Genomic DNA, 7269 nt, shown 5'->3' with positions numbered 1-7269 from the left:
TCATTAGGCATTGTAGTCCCCTTTTTCTTTTTTTTCTTTGCTCATTTCAATCATCGAATTTACATCGAATCCTTAAATTCTATTCTGATTGACATCAAAGATGCTTCCTAATAGCATCACGGATTCATCAGAATTTGAATCTGTATCTCAACGTAAATGCTTTGATTCCCTTTTTTATTATTTATTATTTCTTTTTTTTTTATTTTCCTTTTTCTGTTTCCTTTTTTTTCTTTTTTTTTACTGCAGCTCTATATAAAGCTTGTGCCTCGTCCTTTTAATTCCAAAGATATTAGCTCGGCCCCTTTTTTTTATTATTTATTTTGATTTCTAATCCCTGGTTGGTTCTTTAATTTTCTTTCTTATTTCCTGTTCACGTTTCATTATTATCTTCTATATTTGATCTCCTACTTAATGGTGTTGAACTGCAAGTCTGATTCATCCAACATCCATGTGTGGGCTCATCCCCCCGGGTTTGTCTGTTGGACCATCTCCATCTTACGCATGTGTAACATTTTCATCGTTTGATAAGCATCAATTGCCAATTATCGATCTCTAATACCGATCGAGTTCTATGAGAGTTGATTCACAACAAACCCATAAGAGCAATCAATGTCGTAACCCCCCTGTAGTAGAGGCAATGCCCTGGCATTTATATCCATCAGAATTCAGGACTTGTAGGCTTCAATCAATTTATCCTCATTCCAATGTTTAAAGAATCGGTAGATCCAGTTCACTATTATTCTATCATTATGATTCCAGCTTTGGTTTTTGTAAGATGGTTGGAGGTGGAATCTCAGAAACAGGAGGCCACATCAGGATTCTCACAGGTTGTATTCAATATGTTTTGCTTTGAAGGAATATTATAAGATGGCAGTCTCCTTGAATATCCTGTGTCTAAAGAGATGGATACAATCTCACAGACTCCTTTTGCTCTTTTCTTTTTGAAATCCTGATGTCCAGATTATATACATTTCTTTTAGTCTAACTTTATGTTTGTGTTATACAGTTTAGTTGGCCGTGGTTAAGAAAGCCATCAAAGAGCCTTAACGTTTCAGACTTGTAAGTATTAGCTCTTCCATCATTTTTTTTTTATTATCCATGTACATCGCAACTTTATTTCTGATTTTTAATCATTCCTTGCATTTTGATTTTTGTTTGCCTTTTAATTTCCTATATCTCATTATAATCCTTCAAGTAATGTCCTATTTTGTTATAAAGATTGTTCTAGTATACATCCCTCAGTGGCCCATGAAAACACTGTTGATCACTGATCCAAAATCGGGTCAGAGCTGTTGCAAATGACTCACCTAATTCACCTAAAGCCTCACTGGATCTGCTACAAAAGAAAAAATCCTTCGTGGGTTAGAAGATTGGGGAAATGTTGTTTCCTGTAGATGGTCTGTTAGGGGTCGAATTGTGATCATCGCAAAATTTTTCCTCTCTTGGTATTTCTCTCTCTTCCTTCTCTTTTCCTTTTCTAACCTCTATTTTCCTCTTTTTTTAAGGGAGAAGAATAAAAGAATGAAAAAAGAAAGAGAAGAGAAAAGAAAGAAAGAAAAGGAGAGGAGGAACTCTTTTGCGCGGTCTCACTTGACCTTAATTTGAAAATATTTAGAAATTTAACTCGCCTCCATTTTGAAAATATTTGCGGGAAAATGAAGAGACGGGATTCGCTCGTCGGTACGAGGTTCGACCGTTCCTGACACCTTTACCAGGGGTAATCGAACCAATGATCGAATCTATGCCTTTTGCTTTGCCTAAATATTATCTAAGAATTTATCCTAAGTCTAAATGCACAAAGAATCATGCTTGTGCAATGCAAGGATGTATGCTTTTTTTGAAAAGAATGATTTGAAAATTTCCAAGTATTCTGAGATGAACTTAGTAATAGAGTGAAGCAATGGTTGAATCTAACTTTAGAACTTGAGATAGATCAGAGAAGTTAAGTCTTTGAAGTAAATCAGAGTTGGAAGAATAGATCTTGATTTTGAGAAAGAATGATTTAAAGCTTTGAAAATGAAGTTTCAAAGTCAGAAATGGACTTTGAATTTAGATTTAGGAGAAGAGATAAAATTGAAAATGAAATTGAATTTAAGATTTGAAATCAGGATGGATTTGAGAAATCCAAATGGTAAAAGATAGAAATAGATTTAGGAAGTTCAGATGAGGTCTGAAAGTTGATTTTGGATTTGAACTCTGAAAATGAAATGGAATTGGATTTGAAAGTTGGAGTTCTGAAAATAGAATTTGATTTGAAATCTGGAATTCAAAATCCGAAGTCTGGATCTTAAGATGGATTTGGATCTGAGATCCGAGATCCAAAGTAGAATTGAATTCTGGATCCCAAAATGGAATTGGATCCAAGTCAGAGATCCAAGATAGAATTGGATTATGGATCCTAAAATGGATTTGGATCTGAAGTCTGAGATCCAAAGTAGAATTGGGATCTGGATCCTAGAATGGATCTTGGATCTGAAATCTGAGATGCGAGATGGAATTGGATTCTAGATCCTAAATGGAATTTGAATCTTAAGTCTGAGATTCAAGATAGAGTTGGATTATGGATCCTAAAATGGATTTGAATCTGAAGTTTGAGATTCAAGATGAAATTGGGTTCTGGATCCTAGAATGGATTTTGAATCTATAATCTTAGATCCAAGTTGAGATTAGGATCTATCTTTGGACTTGGAATTTTGATTTGAGATTTTGAACTCTGAATATATAAATGAATTTCAAAGTCAATTTGGACTTTGAATTTGAAAACGTGAATTTTTGGAATTTAGAAGATGAATCAGGAATCTCAAAGTAAAGTTGAACTTTGAATTTGATTGGAGTTTTGAATAAAAAAATGAATTTGGAACTTCAAAGTCGAATTGAAGTTTGAAATCTGATTTGAATTAGAATTTTTGAATATAAAATAAATTTGAAACCTCAAAGTTAAATTGAACTTTGAGATTGAAAATGAAATAGAATTGAAAATGAAAAAATGAATTGGATTTTACAAGAATTGAAGATTGATTGAAGAAGATATTTACATCACTTGGAGTTTTGAAAAAGGAATTTTGAAAATATGATGCAGTTCTATCCTAAATGATGAATGAATTTGAAGAATTTTGAAATTGGATTTTGAAAAGCTATTTCATTCTTTAGATGAATTAAAATAAGATTGAAGATATAATACATCCTTGACTATGGTCATTGGATGTATTATATAATAATCTATATTTAGATTCAAGTGAAGAATAAAATACATTTTGATGCTTTTATAAAGTTTAAAATGAAATTAACTCTCAATATACCTGACTATGGCCATTGGTATATATATTGAATTAATTTTAAATTAAACTCTGATAAAAGAAGAAAATATTTGAAGAAAATATGATGAATTTTGAAAAAAGAACCAGTGTGGATCCAGTGTTATTTTATAAAAGATAAAAATACTAAATCTTGTTTACATCCTGACTATGGCCATTGATGTAAATCATCAACTTAGGATTGATTTACCTCTTACGAAATGGTGCACGTGTCATTCGTGTTTCACCATTTGTGAGATTTTGGAAAATAAAGATAAAAAGCATGAAAAATAAGCAATTAATGATATTTACAATGCTCATTCATTCTATCTAAAAGCTGAAATTTAAATTTCTCATTTATACCTAATTTGTTATAACTTTGAATTACAAATATCAGAAATTTCTAGTCCAAGAGCGAAATTCTGCAAAATAGAGTTAGCACAGGACATCTAATAGACGGATGTTATATTAAGAACTGATATACATCTGTGTAGGCAATGTACATATATATATATATACATATATGTAGGTATATACATATATCTATATATAGATGTACACATATATATATACACACATATATATATACATATATATATATAGATAGATAGAGAGAGAGAGAGTGCTGGGTATTGGTGGTGCAGAGGGAGTGCTGCAAAGGCAAGGTAGTTGATAACTAAGATATTTAAAACAATGAAGTGCAGGTAAGTATTACTGCAGATGAAATAGCATATACAGGGGAATGATGTAGGGAAAGATATAGGGCACGGTAAAAGTGGGGGAAGTTAAGGAGAAAAAGGTGGTAAGTGGCCAGAAAGTATGGGCTGTTATGAGTTGTTACAGCAAAGGCAAGGCAAACAATGAATGATAGGTTGCTGTTGTGAAGAAGTGCAGGGACAGAACATCACATCACGGTAGCAGTAAGATGATAAGTGACAAGTGGTGATTGTGAGGGCTTATGGTGTTGAAGTGAAGCAGTGCTATGCATATAATGTGTATGGTGGGTGCCAGGTGAGGTGCAATGATAGTGGTAATGCTGTTGTAGTGGCAGTGAAGTGTATGAAGACAGTGAGTGTGCAACAGTGAAATGGAGTGTAAATTACAGCAAAACTGCTGCTGTGTGAAGGATTTTGTACAGATTAGGTGTGATGGAAGTGTGTAGGGGTGAGGAAAGGTGTTTTGGTGGATGCGGCAGTATGATAGGGTTGTTGTTAAATGGTAAACATAATATAAAGACTAGACATAGTAGATAACTCTGCTACGGAAGCAAAATTCAACTAATTTAACTAAAAACTCAGTGGATGTAAGATAGGAAATATAAAGATATAGCAAGAAATCCAAAGAAAACATGAGAAATAGAGACGATGATGGCAAGTAATGTGCTGATGGACCATGCTGTATTTCCGTGAAATAGTGATGAACAGTGGGTGATGTGTGATAAGATATAACATTACAGGAAATACGCCTACAGTAAGAAGGTATTAGATTAGAAATCTGAGATTTTTTTTTATACACACACACACACACACACACACACACACATATATATATATATATATATATATTATGTGACAGCTAATGTATTCTTTGAAAACAGTTTCAATCAGACCTTTACTGTTTTGCTTTAGGAACCTTATTAGAACACTGTCTCCATATCGCAACATTGTTTCCTGAAGCTTTGCATATCCTGCGACTTCTCTTTGTGAAGACCAACCAACCGATCTTGGCCATCAAAGATGTAACAAACAGTAATAACCCTTTCCTGTAAGAGGTTTTACTCAACCACCTGGCAATCTGGGTGACCTCATCTTGTAGTGACAATCTTATTAACAGGGATCATAACGCCATATCAAGATGTTGGTGTTGTGTTAATAATGTACTCCCACAAATAAAAGGTAACATAGAAAGAAATGCTCCAGTAGCAATGAGCCAATTTTTTTATGGATTGATTTCTGCGATGGTAAACTAATTCTCACAGAAGATAATGTCATTAGTAATGAACAACCAAGGACCAAAGTCTAAATCAAACCTTGCTCAACAATCCATTGTCTGGTCCATTAGTGATGGGCCTTTGTAATACAAGAGGAGCCTTTGAACAATAGCACTGTGGTGCCGAGTTGTGCTTTTGATGGACATCATACCAGGAAATGAGTGTGATACGTAGACCTTTTCAGATGCACACTATTTGCTACAAAATTAATAAAGTGAAGGAATGTATACTAACACATAAATAACCAGCTGGGTAAGATTATAAGCTGTGGGGAACCTTCCATGTTCTAATTCCAACCCTCTCCGTAGGATTACAACAAGAAAGCAAGTTAGGATTGACCCCATTTTGAGCCCCACTGATTCTTCTGCTAATTTTATGGCTAGAATAGCAACAGTAGTGAATTGGGCAGGAGATATACCATATTATGCAGATGACTGGATGAGAATTACCATGCAAGATGCCATGAATGTATCTATACTTCCTGATCAACATTCCATAAGCACAACTCCAGCAATTTGAATTGATCTAAAAAATTTAGATGAACGACCATCCCTTTGGAGAATTGCTCATCAGCAACTTTGGCGTGAAACTCCTGTGATTCACCAACTCAGACTAAGTAAAAACTGCAGAAAAACATACAAGACCAATGAATCGATCATGGGAGCACATTGTCTAATCCAAGCTATCGATATCTTTCTTTCGGGAAGCCTCAATCTCTGCTTCAATTCTTTTGAGAATGTAGATGCCATTTCAGCCGATTAAACTCTGCTAAGCAATGGATCACTCGAACCCCAGCGAGATCAGTCTTGGTTGAATCGATGCAGGGGGCAGGAAGCATTTTTTTTTTTACAGAAAACATGAAATGTAAAATACAAAGATGAATGATAAATGGCATTGTGTGGAAAAGGCTGGCAGAACTAGCTCAATTACAAGAAACATGCAAGGTTGAGAAAAAAAAAAAAAGGGCTTATTCCAACACCACCATGACAGACTATTTCAGAAAATTCAAGCACTAAACTAATCGATGAATTTCTATTCATATCAAGATGAACCATGTGTCAACTAGAATTTACCTGTGCAGGCTATTCAAACCTGGGCTAGCCGATGGAAGATTCTTACATTCACCCAACCCCTTAAGTCTGATTCCATTAGTGCAATAAAAATCCATAGTTGAGGGGTTGGAGGAGCCTTTTGATACAATTTATCAAACGCCTGACTGATCTTGCCATAGTCTGACGAATAAGGTCAGATCCATCTTCTAGCATTCGAGCAACCATGTCCTCAAAAACATCAAATAGACCAAAACATGGAACAAAACATATATGCCATAAATCAATAAGATGAGTACAACAGAACAGGGAATGCTAGTGAGAGTGCTCGCGATGTTACAGGACAATTTAATGCAGAGTAGTATGAACTTAAAAAAAAAAGGGGAAATCAAACGAATCTGAATGCATGACGATGGGTACATTTTAATGAACGATCCGGCGTGGAGAATGAAACTGGACCAGAGCTCAAGAACATCTATTTGCAGTATTCAACAAATCAGGATGGAAGTGGGAAATTGCAAGCGTGAATCGAAACTCAAGATCAATAAAGAGTGAAACAAGAAAACGAAACCAAAGAAAATTATAGACAGAAAACCAAAGAAAAAGAAATACGAATGAGAAATCGGATGTTAGCAACTAAGGAGAACAAAAATGGGAAGACAAAATATAAACAAATGTTCGATCGCAGGATCAAAGAAACTCAATACAAATGATAAAGAAAAAGAAAAGAAGGAAAAAAAAATCCTGTTGGAATGAATATTCCATCGATGTCGCATAAGGCGGGTCGGCCCTGCTATATGCAGGTCAACCTCATTGATCATGCTTCATAAAAAAACAAATCACAAAACAATAAAGAGAAAATAAAGAAGAAGGGAAAAAGTACTGGAAGGAAAATCAGAGGATATAGAAGGCAAAAGAAAAGAAATTTTTTTGCAGA

Source organism: Nuphar pumila, chromosome 12 (assembly GCF_984573655.1).
Source record: "Nuphar pumila chromosome 12, dmNupPumi1.hap1.1, whole genome shotgun sequence".
Classification (NCBI taxonomy): Eukaryota; Viridiplantae; Streptophyta; class Magnoliopsida; order Nymphaeales; family Nymphaeaceae; genus Nuphar; species Nuphar pumila.
The sequence above is the reverse complement of the archived record's forward strand: the minus strand, read 5'-3'. Positions refer to the sequence as shown.